The sequence below is a fragment of the Triturus cristatus genome, chromosome 9 (assembly GCF_964204655.1).
Source record: "Triturus cristatus chromosome 9, aTriCri1.1, whole genome shotgun sequence".
Taxonomy (NCBI): domain Eukaryota; kingdom Metazoa; phylum Chordata; class Amphibia; order Caudata; family Salamandridae; genus Triturus; species Triturus cristatus.
In genome coordinates, this window is record NC_140592.1 from 619806440 (window position 1) to 619826718 (window position 20279).

A 20279-nucleotide genomic window follows, 5' to 3' on the forward strand; every position below is an offset into this window, starting at 1 on the left:
GAATGGCAGGATCTCAGGCCAACTAAGTCGAAAAACCAGCTAGACACTAGGCAAAAAGTTGGGGGTAACCATAGTCAGATATCCACCTTCCTACACCAGCTTATACCAAGTTGCTTCCTCCAAGCACCGGCATCTCGGGTAGGGCCGGAGAGTCCAGGGCCACCAGCAGGACGGCCCCCTCTCCCGTCAGCCCGGAGCCCCATTGACTGCCCTCCTTGTTCCAGGATTGTCCAGTCCCCGTCAAACAGGAGTCCCCGCCATTTTTCTGGCCCGGGACCCCGCCACAGGGCGAGGAGCCTACTGGCGCTCTCGCCCTCCCCCCAAAAAACAGCTTCACCTTCAGATCTAGCGCTAACGCTCTCCCATATAGCGAGGATGAATAATTCCAACCCCGCGCTGGACAGCTGGACCCCATCTGGTAGGTACAATTCCGATTTCCGTTGCCTGTATCGTGGTATGCCTGATGGAACATACACAGCCCCCTTCCACCCACCAGAATCATACTTCTGCCTGCATATCTCCACCCCCGCATCCTTGAGTCCGATGCCTTGAAACCACTGTATGAAAAGTCACAGAGTATAAAGAAACAAAAGGCACTGCTACATCGCCGCTGCCCCCCGGCCATGTTTAACTAACTGTAGTCTGACCTACTGTTCCCAACTAGAAGACCGCCACCTGCCCATCTTTTGATCATTTCGTTACTTGAATGGGCAGCGACCCTGCTTCAAGACCTGAGCAAAGCCCAACCTAACAGCCATTCCCCTTTGTCCACTGAAGTTACCAACTAAAGGCGATAAACCCATTGATCTGGGTGCCGCATGATTACACGCGCCATCCCGGGAAACGTGCGTTTTGCAGCCTATCTTTGTCTATTATTTCCAATACCCCTTATGAAGCATACCCCCTTGAATATATCGAAACTTATTCACAGCTCTCCTTTTCCACCAAGTCCACCTATAAAAGGCAGCAAGAAAATTTAGTCGAAGACCATGCATTTCATCTTCAGTGTACCCGTACTCTTGCACTTGGCCGTACTCATGACATTAGCCGTACCCCTGAAAGTCGGCTGTACTCCTGAAACCCGGCTGCACTCCTGAAACCCGGCCATAATCCTGAAACTCGGCCATAATCCTGAAACCCGGCCGTAAACCTGAGACCCGGCCGTAATCCTGAAACCCGGCCGTAATCCTGAACGTGGCCGACTCGGCCTACCAAGTACCCACTTTGCTGCGTCCATTGTGCCAGCAGGCCCCAATGGTCTACAGCCAACAGTGGCATCCCTTAGAAAACCAGGGCACTGCATCCCGCATCTGCCCCCAGGGTACCTGCCCACCTGCAGGCCCCCAAATATTGTACTCCAGTCCACCGAGTTGATTTACAGCAGAAAATCCAGGACCACCAGCAGGACAGTCCCCTCCTCGCCTACCTTCTGTACACGTGGAAAACCACACCTTCATGGGATCCTAAAAATAGTTGCAGACACCATTGTTAGGCATCCCCCTTGTTCCCAAGAAAACTGAACCAGCCCCCACAACCTTCTACTCTCGTCCATGTTGGGTTAGGGCAGCAGAGCACAATACTACACGTGGAAAACCCACTCCCTCCTGAGGTCTTTCCAATAGGTTTAAAAACACATCACTGTTTGGCATCCCCTTGCCCCCAAGAGAACTGAACCAGCTTCCCCAATATTTTACCCCAGTCCTTCCGTGTTGGGTTAGGGCAGCAGAGTGCAGGACCACCAGCAGGACCGCCCTCTCCCTGCCTACCTTCTGTACACGTGGTAACTACCCTTTCATGGGGTCCATTTCGTAGACGTAAGCACCTTTGTTGGGCATCCCCCTTGCCCCTAATAAACTGACGAAGCCCCTCCAATATTCTACTCCCCTAAGCAACTGAACTTCCTCACCATCACTGTCATCTGCCATGCCTTTCTGACCCTTGACTGTGTCGAGTGGTCGGCCTCTACAACCTCCCTGGGGAGACCCGCTGCTTTGCAATAGCATGGTAATCGCTCCTCTAATTACCACTAAAACAGTGTCCCTCTGTGCAGTATACTCTGAGAGCCTTCCCCATTGTAGATACGGGCCAAACGCTGCCAGTTGGAGAGTCTCACCCCCCGGAGATAAGGCCCCAACCGCTGCCGCTAGACCCTTCCGATAGACAATGTTGTGCCATACGCCAACAGCTCTTAATTTTCCTCATTTTTCACGCGACTAGATGAAACTCCCCCCACCTTAGATGGGCTTGGTCTTTACTGCATAATCTCTTACATACACATACCTTCTACTCCCTCTCTAAAATTGTTGATTGAATGTACACCTCTAACCAGTCTTTAGGGCGGGGCTGAAACACCTTGGCCTCCCCTGGATCCTATACCAAATATGCTCTCCAAGATTTTCATTACCCCCCCCCCCCCCGGTAACTTGGTTGATGCGTCCCATCCCATGGCCTAGTCAATAGGAAAAACAAGCTTGAACCCTTGCGTCCTCCCTTTTCAAAGAATACCCATGCTATTATGCACTCCAACTACCAATTCCTTCAGACCCCGTTTACTCCCCATAACCACACCCTAACCTGGGGTCCCTTGGGTTTGTTCCCACATGCTATGGCACTTCGATACGCTACCTTACCATGCCGTTAAGTTTACTCATTAAAGGGCCTCTCAGCCACGTTTACCCCACTGTAGCCAAAGCCCTAACCCGTGGCCCTATTGTGTTTCACTCATATGTGACCAACCCCTTCAGTTGGAACTGCTAGCCCCCGCGCTTGCTGTTGGAGCCAAAATCGGGACAGCTTCCTCAGGATATAGAAAGGGCCCACGAGAGCTGCAAACTCCTCTGACTATTCCAAGTCAGTATTAACCCCAGAAGAGCTTGGCTCGCCTTACCCATGCCGAGCGCTTGACACGCGTTCATCTTGCCAATGCAATATGAGCTCCTTGGTGGCCTTCCGCATGCACTCGCCGTATCTTGGTCCATTGGCGTCACTGACCACTCCCCTTTCCCGTGATTTGGTCCATCCTCCTGCAGCCGCCATCTTAATGAGGTCGCTGACCACTACCATTCCATCTTAGTGAGGTGCACCTCTCGTGTGAGCCTGATATAAAGCAAAAGGAAAATCGAACAATTAATGTTTGTTGCACTTTCCTCTCCCCTGTGCGCATCAACATTTTCACTTTATTTTAATGGCCTCACCGCACGCATACCCGTCCTTTAAACTTTTTTGGCCACCCCTGCTTAGATTGAGCCTGAACTCAAAGAAAGAAGAACAGGCGCTACAGAGAGATACTTCAGGGCACCCCGTTTTCCCCTGCAAACGAACCACTTGCCAAGGATCACACCACCCCAGTGAACCCTCCATGCCTCTATCCCCCTGATGTATAAAGGCCCAGGTCATATTATTAAATGAAAACCCTCATGCTCCGGATTGGTATTTTCACGTATTATTTTAACTAAGGTCCCAAATACTCGTATAAATTAATCCACATGCCTTTCCTTAGCTAGTATACGTAAAGTACTGCTACCTACTTCAAAGGTAGGCAGCATGTATCACCCAGCAGGTAAGGGAGGTTATGGGTGTTTAATGTGGATCAACACGAGATTATCACCATTTTTGTAACGGGAATCCTTCCTCCCTACCCCTGCAGTTGCAAGGATAAATCTCTGCGACAGCTACATTACAGCGGTGCTTAAACCTGCATATAACGTTCAGCAGTGCAACCACGGGGCACCATCCTCAGAAATATCATATGGCCCAAGGAACTATACGCCACATGAGCCACAAACTCTCCGCTGCAACACGCCCTCCTGCAACCATGTTGGCATCTTACTGTCGGCAGTATAATGTCCTAGCCCATCCATTCTTTAATGCAGGCGTAATAAATAGTGGTGAAATGTCATAACATATAATAAAAGGATAAATCCATATTTCGAGCGACGCTCCTTCGCCGTTTAACGTAAAGTGTTGAAGCAGGGATGGCCTCCTGTCGGCCAGCCCCTTTCTGTCTGCCCCGCTTGCTTTCTTCCCGTGGGTAACCAAGTCACAGCATACCTGGGCGCGCACCCGAGGCCTCCATCACCGCTCATAGGGTTCCAGCTTAGAAACGCTGTATATTACACCAATTATTTAAGGTACAAGTGTTTATTATTGTGGCCTGTTTTGATTTTATACCCCAAAGCAATTTCATGCAGCTTATGTAAATACAGCTTTGAGGCAATGCATGAGTTGGGTCAATAGAGCTCACCTTTTTTTTTTTTTGTGCATATTTATAAAGCGCGAACTCGACCCGAAGGTATTGGAGCGCTTTGGATAGCACCGTATTTACATTACACATTCAGGCACGGGGAGATTAAGTGATTTGCCCCCAATGGCAGGATGTAGGCGCGACCTCGAGGCTAGAACCCTGGTTTCCTCTATCGCGCTTTACCCCAACGTCCTGCCACGCCTCACCGCCCGTCACACACTTCATCCATATTAACTAAATTGTTAAAAACGACCTCCAAACGGTACTAACTAACCCCCTTGCCTGTCCCCGAAGGTATTGGAGCACTTTACATAGCACCGTATTTACATTACACGTTCAGGCACGGGGAGAATAAATGATTTGCCCAGCATCATGGGATATGGACGAAACCTCGGGCCACGAACCCTGGTTTCTTCTATCGCTTTTTACCCCCAACGACCTGCGGTGCCTCGTGGCCCGTCACACACTTCACCCATACTAACGGAATTGTTAAAACGACTGCCAAACGGTAATAACTAAGCCCCTTGCCTGTCCCCGAAGGTATTGGAGCACTTTACATAGCACCGTATTTACATTACACGTGCAGGCACGGGGCGAATAAATGATTTGCCCAGCATCACAGGATATGGACGCAACCTCGGGCCTCGAACCCTGGTTTCCTCTAACGCGCTTTACCCCCAACGACCTGCCGTGCCTCGCGGCCCGTCACACACTTCATCCATACTAACGAAATTGTTAAAACGACAGCCAAACGGTAATAACTAAGCCCCTTGCCTGTCTCCGAAGGTATTGGAGCAGTTTACATAGCACCGTATTTACATTACACGTGTAGGCACACACTTCATCCAAATTAAACTAGATTGTTGAAAACAACAGCCAGACGGTACTAACTACCCACCTTGCCAGTCCTGGTTTTGCTACGCTGTGAGGCCCCCTCACCCCGGTGCCCGCCGCAACTTGCCAACTTTCCTTCTGGCCGCGACCTGCTGGGCGCCCGAGGCAAGAGGACAAAGAGGGCTTCTCCCTCGTGCACAGCGTTCTTATCCTTTTCCCTGGAAGGGCCACCTGCGTACCTCGGTGACGCACTACGTGCCTGCCTACCTCCTAATATTTCCTGGTGGCTGTAGTGGCATGAATGAGGGAGGCGAGACAGTTTTACTGGCAAGAACAGTGCTTTTATTAACTCTAGTAATTAATACAGCCCACGAGGAGCAGCGGAGAATACAACCGCCAGCCAGCGTCCTCGCGCTCTTTCTGTCCTCCTCCCGCCGCCCCCTGACGTCACAGCCATCGTCGACATCGGATTGGCCACGACGTCCGGAGGCAACATACAGGGAAAGAGGACAATAATCCGCTTCCCACGACTAGTACGTTAACTCACGTACGACATCTCCCTTTCATTAACAAATTAAGAAACATACAGAACTTCATCTCATAACAAAATCTTCTAACCTCTTGGGAGCTCTGATATGCCTTGTTGGCCTGCAGGGAGTAACATACGGGGTAGACCCCCCCCCCCTCACCAGTGCCCGTACCATCTTGGCCTGCACTCATTACATTGTGACTATCACTCTTCACCGTTTTGGGGCTGCTACCACTCCGGCCTTCGGTATCCCCGAGGCCGTGCCACGTACTCTCACACCGGTCTGCACTTCCATGTCCGGTCCGCCCTCGTACGGGGGGCGTATCCCCACTCACTTCATCACCAGTGATTCCATCATTGGCTTCATGATCCTGCCACTCATACATACTGTCATCGCTCTCGGCCTCGCGCACCTGGTTGCCTCTCATGATGATGTCCTCTTGGCCAGCCTTGAGCCTGACAATGTCGTCTTTGCTACGCCATCCCCCTCCTTCCAAACAGACAGCTCCCCTTGTCACTCCTTGCACACGTACAGGGGTCTGAAATACAGATTCTCCTTTCATCACCTTGTTAGGTTTCTTCACCAACACCCAATCCCCCTGCACTATATCCTTAGCTTTGGCTCTGTTTACCATGTCAGCATACCGTTTGTTGCATTCCTGTTTAGCCACTATTCTTTCTTTGACTCTCAACCTCTCATCAGTCAACTCTTCAGTTTCCTCCCTCATGTCATACCACTTATTGAATTTGGGGGTAAGCTCACTCATACACCTTCTCCCCCTCATCAAGTAGAACGGAGTGTGCCCCGTAACCTCATTAGGCGTGTTATGGAAAGTGTGCACCTTGTCCGCCAGAAACACTTTAACATCCAAGTTGGAGGCAACGGCCTGTTGTACACCCTCTTTGAGGAATCTATTCATCCGCTCGACCTGCCCATTGCTCTTAGGGCTGTATAGGGGAGTCTTCTCCTGCTTGATTCCTAATCTGGACAGGAAGTCCTTCATCTGTCTGGAAACCAGCTGGGTGCCGTTGTCGAACACCAAAATCTTCGGCTGTCCCTCACTAGCGAAAACTTTCGTCAGCGCCTTGATCACCCGGTCAGTGGTGACCTCCCTGACGAACTTGTACCTGATCCACTTGGAGAAGTAATCCGTGAGAACGATGAGGTATCTGCAGTCGTCTGGCAGCAGGGTAAATGGGCCGGCGAACTTAATGGCAACCTTGATCCATGGGCCGGCAGGAATGTCCACCAATTGCAGCTCCCCCTTTGCCGTCTTCCAGTGCTTGTCGGCCCTTAAGCACGGCCCGCATCGATCAATGAAACTGACGACGTCGCTGCACATCCCCGGCCACCAGTAGTATTGCTTGAGGAGATTCTTTGTGGCAGTACCGCCAGGATGGCCCTTGTGAGCTATCCTGATTAGCTTTTCTCTCAAACCTTCCGGCGGCACAAAAAGCTCATGTCTCTTCACAAAGCCGCCTACGATGGTAAGTTCCGGGCTAACCTGTTGGAAACTCCTGAGTGCGCCGTGCAAGTTCCGGACCGGGGGCCAACGAGCCGTCATGTGGTCCTTCACCCTCCGAAGAGTCATGTTCTTCTCCTGGGCCGTCAACCATTCTTCCTCTGTAATGGATCCCTCGCAAATGACCGTAGCGTCCACCATTGCCACCATGCATTCCGTGTCGTCTAGGGAACCGTCCCCCTCATCAATGACCGGCATGCGCGATAGGCAATCCGCCCTGCAGTTGAGGCCGCCCTTAATGTGTCTGATGACGAAGTGATACTCCTGCAGCTTGGACAGTAGGTGTAGAAGCCTTGAGCTGGCTTTCCCATTGCCGCGACCTTCGCCGTCCATCATGTAGATCAAGGGTTTGTGGTCAGTGACCAGCTCGAACTCCATACCCCACAGATAGTTCTTCAGTTTCTCCACGGCCCAGACGCACGCGAGCGTTTCCCGCTCGATAGTGCTGTAGTGCTTCTCAGCTTCACTCAATGACCGGGATATGAAAGCGACCGTGTTCTCCTTCTTCCCTTGAAACTGGCAAAACACTGCGCCGATGCCCTTGGCGCTGGCATCAACTGTGATCACGTTCCGGAGATCCTTGCTGTATGGTTGTAGCACTGGAGCCGCCACGATGGCCTGCTTGACAGAATTAAAAGCATTATGTTGTTCCTGCGCCCACGTGAATTTCTCGTTCTTGCGCAGCAACTTCCTTAGGGGCTCCACCATGGTCGCGTACCCCTGCATGAATTTGGAATAGTATTCACTGAGCCCCAGGAACGATCGTAAGGCGTCTTTGTCCCCGGACATGGAGCATCGCGTATGGCCCTTACCAAGTCCTCTTTAGGCGCAATGCCGTCTGGGGTCAGCACGTGCCCTAAGTATTCGATCTTCCTCTCCATGAACTTGCACTTGTCCTGGGAGACCGTCATCCCTTTTTCTCGCAGCACCTCCAGCACTTTGCTCAGCAGCTCCAGGTGCCCCTCCTCATCTTGCGTGTGTACTAGAATGTCGTCCTGGAAGGCTTCTACTCCCTTCATGTCGCAGAAGAGCAGATCCATCAACTTCTGGAAGACACCGGAGGCCGATGCAAGGCCGAATGGGAGACGGACGTACCTGTACGCTCCGAATGGAGTAATAAAGGTGGTCAGTTTCTTGGAATCCTCCGTGAGGCACACCTGGTGGTAAGCAGACTTCAGGTCTATCAGAGTGAAAAACCTCGATCCAGACGTGGAAGACAAGATCTCTTGAATGTTGGGCAGTGGATGGCAGTTCACCAGGATATTTCTGTTCAAGGATCGCAGGTCCACACACAGCCGAATGTCCCCTGTCCTCTTCTTCTTGGACACCACGATTGCGGACACCCACTCTGATGCGCCTGCTTCCTCTATCACCCCCTCCGTTTTCAGCCTATCCAGAACAGCCTTCAGCTCCCCTCTGACAGATAGGGGAACCGACCTGACCTTGTGCTTTATTGGCACGGCACCCTCTTTCAACCGTATGGCGTGCACGAATCCTCTCACACATCCTACTTTGTTTTCAAAAACAGACTCAAATTTGCCGATGACCGCAGCTAAACCCTCATGCACATCGTCGGGCTGCACGTAGTTGGCCCAATCATCCCTCAGAACTATGGGATCATCCGCCCCCGGGACCAGCATCACACCCAGCTTCGCCAGGTCCTTCCACCCCACCAGGCTCCTTCCTTTTTCAGCCACACATATCTTCGTTCGCACTGTTCTCCCCCTAAAGGTGAGGGAGTCCCAGAAGTACCCCATCATCACTATGTCTTGTTCCCCAAAGGCCTTCGGATTCACATCCGTCTCATGCAATCGCACACCCTGCCATTTCAAATCAAATGTTGTATCAGATATCAGGGTAATAGGGGAACCAGAATCGGCCGTAAATGGCAATTCAACAGCACCAATCAGGACGGAGCCAATAGGCCCCTTCACTCTACCATCCTCTGCATCAATGGACAGCACGATGTCCACATCCGCATCCGCATCCACATCAGTATCGCTCACCGAGCTCACTTTCATGCCCCCACCAGGTTTCCTGGCTTTACACACTGCCGCGAAATGGCCCACCTTTTTGCACTTAGAGCAGCTTTTGGACAGGGCTGGGCAGGTCCTGCTATCCGCCAAGTGGTACCTTGACCCACACCTAAAACAAGCGAGCGGCCTCCTGCCCCCCCCCTCTATCACTGGCCGCCCTGTCTAGAGTCTTGGGTGCACTTTTCTGTCTGTCCTGCACATAGAACACACTTGAAGCCTGACTGGTGCTCGCAAGTTCCTTCGTGGACACCATGGAGCGTTCAACGGCCTTCGCAATGGCCACCACACCTTTCAGCGAAGGGTTCCTGCAAGAAAGCAACCGTTCCTGCACCTTCTTAGAATGGCAGTAGAACACCACCTGGTCCCTGATGTAGGTATCAGTCATCTCCGCAAATTCACAGTCTTGGGCCAGAACGCGCAGACATGCAATATATTCCTCGATAGTCTCTCCCTCCTCTTGCTTCCGCAACGCAAATTTATGGCGCCCCACCATGATGTTACCCTCCTCAGAATACTGCAGTTCAAGCCGCTTAACCGCTTCCTGGTACTCATTCAGGGGGGCGAGGGCCCCCGGAGGGTCCACATAAACCGGTAAGCTGTCGAAAACCTCTTGGCCAGCCTTCCCCAACAGTCCAAATAACAGTAACTTCTTCCGCTCGGGGCTATACCCCTTACCATCAATGGAGACGATATAGTTTTCAAATGCGCGCAGCCACCCCTTCCATTTCATGCACGGCTTACCCGGGGAGTCCAGGAAGAGGGGCGGCACACAAATATTGATAGGCTGCGCCATGGCTGGGGAACAGGCACACACCCGGAGCAGGACACGTGGAACAGGAGCGACAGCACTCAGGAAGCACCCAGGCAGCGCAGAAGAACACCACAGGACGCGGGAGAGCAGGAGACCAGGAACACACCGGCTGCACCACCAGCGGAACACGCAGGGCCGGCAAGGAGTTGGGCGCCACAGCACACAGCCTGAGCCACAGGCGGCAAGAATCGACAAGGAACAGCAGAAATGGCGCTCCCACCGCAGCAGCTCACCGGAGGCAGCTCATGAGGTCATCAGGGCGCGATTGCACACCACCAGCAGGAGACGTCAAGGCAGGGCTCACCAGCAGACATCAACGCATCCAGCAGGCAGGGGTAGAGACAAGGAGTCATCCGCGATGGAGTTCACCGCGCAGGAGCAAGCGAGGAGACATCGGCGCGCCACCGCAGCATCACAGGAACACCAGGCACGTCGGAATTCACTCGTGGGCCGCAACAAAAGCTTTAACCCTCGTCGCCATTTGTAGTGGCATGAATGAGGGAGGCGAGACAGTTTTACTGGCAAGAACAGTGCTTTTGTTAACTCAAGTAATTAATACGGCCCACGAGGAGCAGCGGAGAATACAACCGCCAGCCAGCGTCCTCGCGCTCTTTCTGTCCTCCTCCCGCCGCCCCCTGACGTCACAGCCATCCTCGACATCGGATTGGCCACGACGTCCGGAGGCAACATACAGGGAAAGAGGACAATAATCCGCTTCCCACGACTAGTACGTTAACTCACGTACGACAGTGGCCCCTCCCACTCGCCCTGACCAGATGTGCCCTGGCCTAGCCTCTCTGTTGCCACTCGCACGAAAATGCCACTAAGAGCCCACCACCCCTAGGCGCGGTGGGGGGCCTCTCAGAACCGATCTACCTCAAGCCTACAACACATTAGTGTGAATATCTGGGTTTTAAACCAGTGATTTACTGCTATGGTGTAGCAATGGTGGGTATAGAACTTCTTAACGACTGATAATACCTCATAAAGGAATTCGAAGATGCTCTGGCTAGTGTCCCTGAAAGTCTAACAGAGCAGCACTGGGAAGCAAGGAGGACAGCTTCTGGAGGGAGGGGAGAGGAAAGCACAGAGAGCGGCGGGGGCAGGTGACTAGTTGAATTTTAACATTTCGGATAGAGAGCAGGGGACATATTATGTATGGCTCCCTCATTACTTCTCTGCATAGCAGTTAAAGGAAGGAGTAGATGATTTTGGGGGCCATACATAACATAAAATTATAGATCAGTAAAACCTAAATTACCCACTGCTACCCATTTATAATACCTATATTGTGTCTTTTTGGAATTCAGGGAATTCTTTGAGAGGGTCAGTATGCAGGCATCTCAGATATCACAAGGTGAATCCCATAAATTGTATAAGAAATTTGAGAAGTGTAATTGGCAAATTGGTCAATTCAAATTACTGTCAAACATACTTATGTTTATTAATTGACATATTTTCATGTAACCCATGCACATTGTCTTCTACATGTACGTGTCCATAGGGCATTTATGACGAGTAATGTATATGATTTTGTAAATTGCACTCATTCATAATGAATGCAATGCATACATAATGCATGGGCGGGTTTGTGAACAATCTGCAAATTTCATATTTTTCAAATTTTCTTCCAATAAATGCATCCATTATGCTCAACTGTAAATTCTGAATTGATTTTGTGTGATGCTCCACTCTAGATCGACTCACTCCTAGCCTATTTATGTCTTGTGCTTGGATTAGGGCAGAAAGTGCCTTCTTACCAGCAGTGTACTGTTTTTTGAAAGTTACCCAAATAAGCATTGCATGTCCTTGGCCTCTCCTGTGACATGCCTTAGGGTGTATACACTTTCACACATCAAAATAGATCTACATCTGTTATTCCTCATGCATTCCATACACTACATAAACCTACATATGTTGCACACTTATGTCAGTGCATTGAACTTCTGCTAGTTTTGTTAATTCGGCATATTGTACTTATGCACATTTACTGTGGGTGCACATGAATATCATTGGAGTTAATTATTCTGTGCATTACACAAAGGGGTACTATACATTGAGATCTCTCTGAGGAGAGGTGGGTGCAGTAGCCCACTTGGAGATGTAGTTCTATGGCTAAACTGGCACTTGACCAAAATGGATGTATGCATGGGAAAGAACTGGTGTTAAACATGGAAAACATTGGCTAGATTCAAAATAAAGCGAGGTGGATTGCTACCAGATGTTAGATTATAGTGTTTGGCTTCAGACAAGCTCATTCCCAGTGAAGGCTCAATTATGTATTCAGATCTTCTACCTAGAAATATTTGAAGATGGTTTGAATGAATTTGTATATTTAGAAAAGTGTCTTGTAATTCTGAATTATGCTGATAATCTATCAATCAGGCCAGGGCAAAATGTAAATCTGGGAATTTTTCATTGTGCAGCACAAAATTCACAAAATTACAACATTGTACAACACTTATGCTGCCGTTCACAGCAAATTTATAGCACAGTAACAACACAAACAACTAGGACACGAGTGGCGGTCGTTAGTGACAATTGTTTTTGTCACACTATTTTTTTAGCGCAAAATGCATTGTCCCATAAAAAATGCATTTCGTACTTAAATATCACTCTAATTGCTGGATTTGCATTCCACGTAATTATTCTTAATTTCCCCCAAATTTTGCATAATTAAGCAAAAGCAGATTACATAAATTTCACACACCCCTACTGTTAATTCATCTTTTCACATCGCTATGAGGCAACCCGAAAGACCAGTTTATCTCGCTGGCGTAACCATTGAAGATTATTCATGTTCCTACATAATAACCTCAAAATTTAGAGTCTATGTGCTAGATTAATGTGAAAGTCAGGGAAATATTGGAAATCATAAGAAAATAACTGAGAATTACATAATGGGCTGTTATGTTATCAATGTATACTTCATTGTGTTGCCCCCTTAGGCCCTCATTCCGTGCTACCCAATATGGGGTGGTACTAGAGGGTTTTATATTACTGCTGCCAACTGGAATTACTACCCGATTTACCAACCTTTCCATGTTTTGGGGACAGAAGGAGTATAACATATGGGTCCCAGAATGATGGTACCTTTCACCACAGACAATTTCCATATTCCTCTTACATTTTCTGCCTGCTGTTAGAAGATGGGAAACATACCGAATTCCCAGATTGCCGAGTACCAAAGTTGCATAGTCTTGATTTGACCCCATGCCTTTTTCTTTCACTACCCTACTTTGCTCTCTCTTTATCTCATGTGGTTTTTCATTCCTGCCTTCTCCATTTGCCACGGTTTTCCTCTCTTTCTCTACTTTCTTGTTTATTCCTCTTTTATCCTTCTCTCTCTTGCTCTTCGTCAAAGTCTGATGATGAAAAATAAATTCTGGTGCCAGAAATGAGAGTCAGCGCCCACCACCTGCAACCACGGGCACAAATTATGCTTTAACCGCGTGCTCCTTGTCGTCCACCTCTCATTATGTATCTCTCTTGCTTCGCAATAAATAGAAACACATTATCTTGGAAAATGCTTAAGTCCAATTATATTTTCAATTATATCGGTATTTATTTTGCATTCATTGTATTCAGTCCAATTGAACGCGTTGCCCTGCAGCTATCAGTGCACAGAACAAGCCCTGCTCTATCTATATTGGTTTGTTTTTCCCAGAGAAACAATCTTCATATCACAGGCAGAACTGTGCAAACAATTATTCTAATTTCGAAGCGTCAGCTCATCCTGGACTGCAGACCACTATTTTTTTTTCATGGAGAAAGGAATTATTTCAGGGTATTTCTGGTCTTCTTGTCTGGGTTTGCCACACATTTTCGGGGGCTTACATGCCTGAACTTCAAACTGCACAGCTTAAGCTTGCATAAAATGGATGCCAGTATCACCCTCGTTGTTTTGGTTTTTGGATGGTTGGAGCCTACCTTCCACCCAAATGAAATGTGTACTGCCTTCAGCTACTGGACTATGGTTTGTAGAGGTCGACCTGGAAAGAAACCTGGGCTCACTTAGCAGCTGCTACTAAGCACGGGTGGAGGGGTGGGGAGGGGTGTGGGTGGGGGGGATCGGGGGGGGGGCGTAGGGAAGAATGAAAAAAAAAAACACTTACCTGAATACCGCCGGGTTCAGTCGTCTCACCTCCGTCTCCTACGCCGCAACAGGAAGCTCCCAACCTCCCAGAAGCCCCTGTCCAATAACATCGCTGCCTTAAGCAGCATTGTGATTGGTCTGAGCACCGTGGTTCAGCGCAAAGATGCAAAGTGCACATGCTGGTTTGACTGGGTCAAACCATTATGCACACTTTAGAGTGTGCTTTACCTGCCCCCTGCACTGGTCAGCCCGGCCCACCCGCCCCACCCAGGACTAGGCCTGGGCAAAAATGTCATTCCGTTGGCGGAAATTGCGATAATTTGACATTTTCGCGTTCTGCGGAGAGCGCGAAAATGTCAGAGTTTCCGCTTTCCGCAGCTTGGCGATAATTTGTTTCTTACTCGCGCTGTAAAATAATACATTCTCGCGCGCGCGCGATCACCTTACCTGAATCCCTGCGTTCGCCGACAAGTTTTCTTGATCCGGTCGCGTTCTCCATGAGATGTTGGATTGTTTTTAGCCATTTGCGCTGTCTCGCGACAGTTCGCGCCCGCAGTGACGTCATGCGTCGCGCGATCACATCTTTCTTCTCGCGATCATGCACCGCGAGACAACTCAAAACAAGATGGCCGCGCCCGCGAGCAACCACATGGGTAAGTTGGTGACCCGCAACCATGCAGAAAATCTCGCGAACAAGCGGGGAACAAAATTCCGCATCTTCGCGATATTTCCGCTTGTTTGCGATAATTTTAAACATTTTCGCGATAATTTGTGAAAGTGGATTTCGCAAAGTCCGCCCACCCCTACCCAGGACCCGACCAGGAAAAATTAAAACGATAATAACACTAGTTATTGTCGTTTTCTTTTTTACACTGCTCAAAGAGCAGTGGGGCGACCAAAGGCTGCCGCGTTGCTGAGTGCCAATGCTGTCAAATATCAGGGAGGAAGGGTTCTGATTCAATGTATTCCTTCCAGAGCTCTCAAGCTTCCCAGGTTCACAAAGGTTTTAAGGTATGTGCATAGTGGGCAACTGCCCAGAGCCTGCACCTTCCAAAGGGCCCTCTTATAAAGTGAGTGCAACAGTTGAAATTCCTGACGGACTTCTTGCTAATTTGACAGTTAAGCATGCTTAACACACTCATGGGTGCAAATGTACTATTATTTCACTCAATGAGGGCAGCAACCATAGTTGCTACGCTCTGTGAAAGGGAGTGAGCAGGTCAGTGCCACATCTTTTAACAGATGGACTGCTGCTCTCTTTCTAAGTTCTGGAACACAATTTAGCTGCCTTGTACCACACACACATCTTTGAACAATTGAGCACAGGTGTGTGCATTAGTGTAGCATAGTTTTTGTTTTGGAAGGGCAGCCTGCCAGTACAAAGCAACAGGTGTAGCCTGTCTTTAAAACTTTTTCCACTTTGTATGTGTGCTGTCTGCTTACTCCATTCTGACTACCTCTATTAGTTTAACTCTTCCTCTATTAGCAACTCTCTCTCTGACACACACACACACGCACGCACGCACACCCACCCACCCACCTCCCCCCCCCACCCACCTCCCCCCCCTATCTGGACTTCATTCTACATTTCAACACACCCCCCTTCCACCTCAACTATCTTTCTCTAGCTCCTTCTTTATAGATCTCTATACCTCACTGTCTCTTCCTCCTTATTTTTATTACAACTCTGTCTCCCTTTGAATCAACCTCAACTCTCTTCCTCTGTTTCACATTGGTCTTAACTTCCTGTTTTTGCTCTACATTACATTTCTCTTTCTACCCTTCACCTCTCTTTCAATTTTCTTTTTCACCAAATACTCTCATTACCTCACCTATTCACTACACCTCTTCTCATTTTGCTTTCTCCCTAGATTGCATCGCTTTGTTTCTCCTCAACTCTCCCTCTCTACTGCTTCCTACAACTGCCTTTACCTCTCTCTATTTCACATCTTTTTCAATACTATCTCTTTCTTAATCTGAGATCCTTGGAAACCCTCCTACCATGCCTCTCTCTTTATTACCCTTTCCCTTTTTCTATTGCTCTCTACTTACCTACCTCATTCTAAAATCCTTACCTATTTGTCTACATCGCTTCCCCTACCTACATCTTCCTTTTTCTGCCTCTATTTTTTTTTTCTGGCTAACTCATTATTTTCAATATATGTTACTGCTCTCCATACCTCACACATCTTTCTATATTCTCTATTGCTGCCATCTTCTCCTTTTACTTCACATCTTCTACTATACTCTTTTCTTCATGTCTCTGTCATTCTCCGTTATCTTGCCCTGACAACTTCTTTAAAACTGGGTGAGGTCAAATGTACCTGTCTAACCAGAGAAGTGCACACGCATAAACAAGAGAAGAGAGCCTGGCAAAGGAAAATAAATTAGGAAATACATTATTATCATATTTTAACCAAAGGAATGATGCAAATCCTCAAACCAGCAATTTGATTTTCATTTTTTGCAGCAAGAACAACATTAATGAGAGGGATATATTTGTGAATAAAAACATCTGGCAACCAAAGCAACAATTTCAAGTGCTAAGTTCATAGGTCTTATTTTAAAATTCTACACTATTCCGCTAAAGATCTAGCAAGTCACTCTTAGAATGTTTTTCCTACAATGGGAGAAACAAGCTGGTTAGAGACTGATTTCCACATAAAATATTTTTGTTGCAAGAAAAAAATCTAGATCTAAGATTAAAAAGAAATGCCTATTTCAATTCTTGTTCAAGGTTTCTTTTGGTACTATTTGCCTGCTGGATACCAACAACTTGAGTTGTCATCTGCTTTTTGCCTTCCCCTGTTCTGAATGTTTAACAAATGGGTTAGTACCTTGGTGTGACTGTTTACCGATCCCCAGCATTGTTGGACGAAGGGAGCTTCAGGCAAGTGCTGGCGGGGCTACGTCACTCTGTTGCCTTCTGGACTACATTACCTTTTTTGGTGAGTGGCTGTGAGAAGTTGGCCTGGTATATGATGCTCACTAGTTAAAGTGATCACCTTGTACCATGCCAAGCAACCCTTATGGTGTGGTTGTAAGTCCATCTTTTCGGACTAGCTGCCCTAGTGGTAGCGTAGGCTAAGCAGTCTTTGAGGCTAAACTCGTGAAGCGTGTTAAGCCAGCTGTTTTACCAAATGCAACCCCCTTTTATACCAATGAAAGGACACCACACAGATATATATTCAAAATATATATGTATTTATTTCTCAAAGTAACCCCTAGTCTCTTTATGAGCACAGGAGCACAAATCGTCAAACAAGATTACAGTAGAATACACAGAAGTTGCACTTTATATGGATAGGCCCTGGTGGCACTCAAACCATATACTAAAATAGTGGTATAAGTACCACGAACAGAAAAGGGAAAAGGCCTAGGGCCTCTAGAATCGCTGGGCCTACAAGGAGCTAACTTCAGTTAGTGACCAGGAGGTCCACGGGTGGCGTGTGCAGAGCAAATAGTCACACGCGTGCTCCCATAGGTTTCAATGGGTGCGTAAAAAGTACAAAGTTACTGCAAAGAGGATCTTCCGGATGGACTAGGAACTCAAGATTTGGAACACAGGCACTAGAGATGTAATACTACACTTGGGCACAGGTGTGCCAGCTTTACCTCACCCACAGGAAGCGGGTGCATAGGCCTCGAAGTGCGTCGGGTTTCTTCTATCTGTTCCGTGGAGCTTGAAGACAAAGATGCTGCAGGCGGTCGGTCCGGGAGAGATGCAGTGGATCCAAGAGTGGATCGGAGATGTTGAAGACCTGTAAGCAGAGGGGACAGTGTTCACAGTCACTAGCCAGTGACCAGCGTGGCACCAGGTGGGTACCAGGCAATGTTGGGTGCAAACAGGAAGAAAGGTGTAGCTTGTCTCTGCAGCCACGTGGTCCCTGGAGGTCGACGACGTCCAGGAGTCAGTTCACGAGCTGTCCCACGCAGGCTCTCGCTGTCGGCGGTGTCGGCGACTTGATCGAAGCAAACAAGCCTTGGCAAAAGCAATTGTTGTAGGAGATGAAATAAGCTGATGGTTCTGACCAGCAAGGTCAGAACCACTGCTCCTTTGGAGGGGAGCAAGGGCCAGTCTGGAGCAACCAGACCAGCGGTGTATTTTGTAAAGTTCGTCGCCAAGATGGCTACTAGCCAGCGGGCCAGCAACTGGTTAGGCGCGTCGAGTGGCAAAATGCAGAAGGGCCCCACGCAGATCGTGGAGATGCTGGAGGGCTCACCTTTGGTGCAGATGCTGCTCGAGGGTTGGGCTTCTCAGATCCCAAAGCACAACTTGGAGGGAGCCTCGGTTGTTGCACTTGTCAGCTTGTCGTGGTCGTTTCAAGATGGCTGGCTCCACGTGTCTCGGTGCCTCACCGGGTCTCCTCTTTTCAGGGACTGTGGATCGGGCGGTGAGAGGTCTGGAGGTCCAGGTCTTGTCAGTCTCTGGGCTCGAGCTCCGGCGGGAGGCGGCGGCAAAGCAGACGTTGATTCGCTGGATGGTGCTTGCGTTAGCAAGGTGGTCACTCCCTGACCACAGGGGAGATTTCCTTCAGTCTTCTGTGCAGCAGAATGTCGAAGCTCCCGTCTTCTTCTTAGTTTCAAGTTGATTCCAGGATGTCTGAAGTCTTAGGACACAGCTCCTACCTTTAAGCGGATTCTAGGGGCCGGACTACCTGCTAGGTCCCTCCCTATGGGTGGTACCAGGAAGGGGGGTGGTTACACCCCCAATCCTTTGTCCAGCTCGCCCCAGGCCCGGGACTGGTGTGCCCAGGACCGGTTTGAACTGGCATATGCACCGAGGCTCCTTGTGAGCCACAGGCATGTCTGGTTTCTTTCAAGCCCTACCTGACCAATACACAAAATCCTGTCTGGGGTGGTGCATGCACCTCCCCTGGCAGGAAACCCTTTGTCCACACCTCCCAAGCTGGAAGGACTCCCAGCAGCAGGAGGGCAGACTTGTGTCTGTGGTGGCAGCATCCATTTTGTGGAGCTGAGGCTATGTCTGATTTTACCCGGGTTTCAGGTACTGTACATGTCGTGTCCCTCTAGAAGGGTGGAATGCTAACCCCGTCGCCAGAATTGGCGAGGGGTTAGTATTCCAATTCGTATGACACCTTACTCGACATGTTTTGATAAAGCCAAACCAAAGTTAGCATTTAACCGCGAGGTTCATAATGCACTTAAGAGTATATGGTATGACGATATCTGGAAACAGTAGAAGGAAGTTGTTCCGACCACTGCAGACAGGCTCAGCTCATGCCAGAGCACCATCTCACATGGAACCAAGCACTCTGCCTTCAGGATTGTTAAGGCCTGCCATAGGAGTGACTTATAGGTTACCAGGTGTCCCATTTAAGGTTAGGTATAGGTATACTACACCTTAGTAAGAGGTGATTACACCAACTTACCCCAGCTGAGTGATCAGCCAGTTGTGTCAAATTGTTAGGCCAAGCCTGGGGTGGCATAATACATGCTTCAGCCCCTGGCAGGCCTTGGGTACACCAATGCCCTGGGTACCTAGTGTACACTGGTACAGGGGCTGACAGGGTGATCCAACCAATTGGGTATGTACCTAGGGTACATGGAGTCCATTTTAAAGAGAGAACAGCCAGGCTGAGATCCTGAATAGCAGGATCTCAGGCCAACTAAGTCGAAAAACCAGCTAGACACTAGGCAAAAATTTGGGGGTAACCATAGTCAGATATCCACCTTCCTACACAACCCCCCCCCCCCCAAACGAAGGGAGATAAGGCTGACCTTGACCAGGTAAGCCTATATTGCCCAGTGGCCATATAAGGAGGAACCAGCACTGGCATGGTTACCCCCTGTCTCATGGTCCACTAAGCAATCCCTCACCCTAAGGGTATCAGAGGGTCTCCACCATAGGGAATCTCTACCTTTGGTGTGTCTTGGCAAAGTAAAAGGCTGGTGTTGAGATGGAGTACTGAAGTGAGTGTCCTCAAAGTGAGGCCTCACCTTCCTCCAATCCCCCTCCACCATGGATGCCTTTCTTTCCTTAACTGAGTTGCACTGTGCTCTCAGGGTCAGCCTCTGGCTACCTAAAGCTGGAGGCTGGGTCCCTTTTGTGGGCTTACTGGAGGGACAGGTCAGGTCTGGGGCCCTAAGGTCCCATGTTTGCCTGTACCCAACAGAATCCCTCTGGGGGAGGTCCCTAACTACCTGTAAAGGAGATCCCTCAGGAATGTTTTTACCCATCACCTG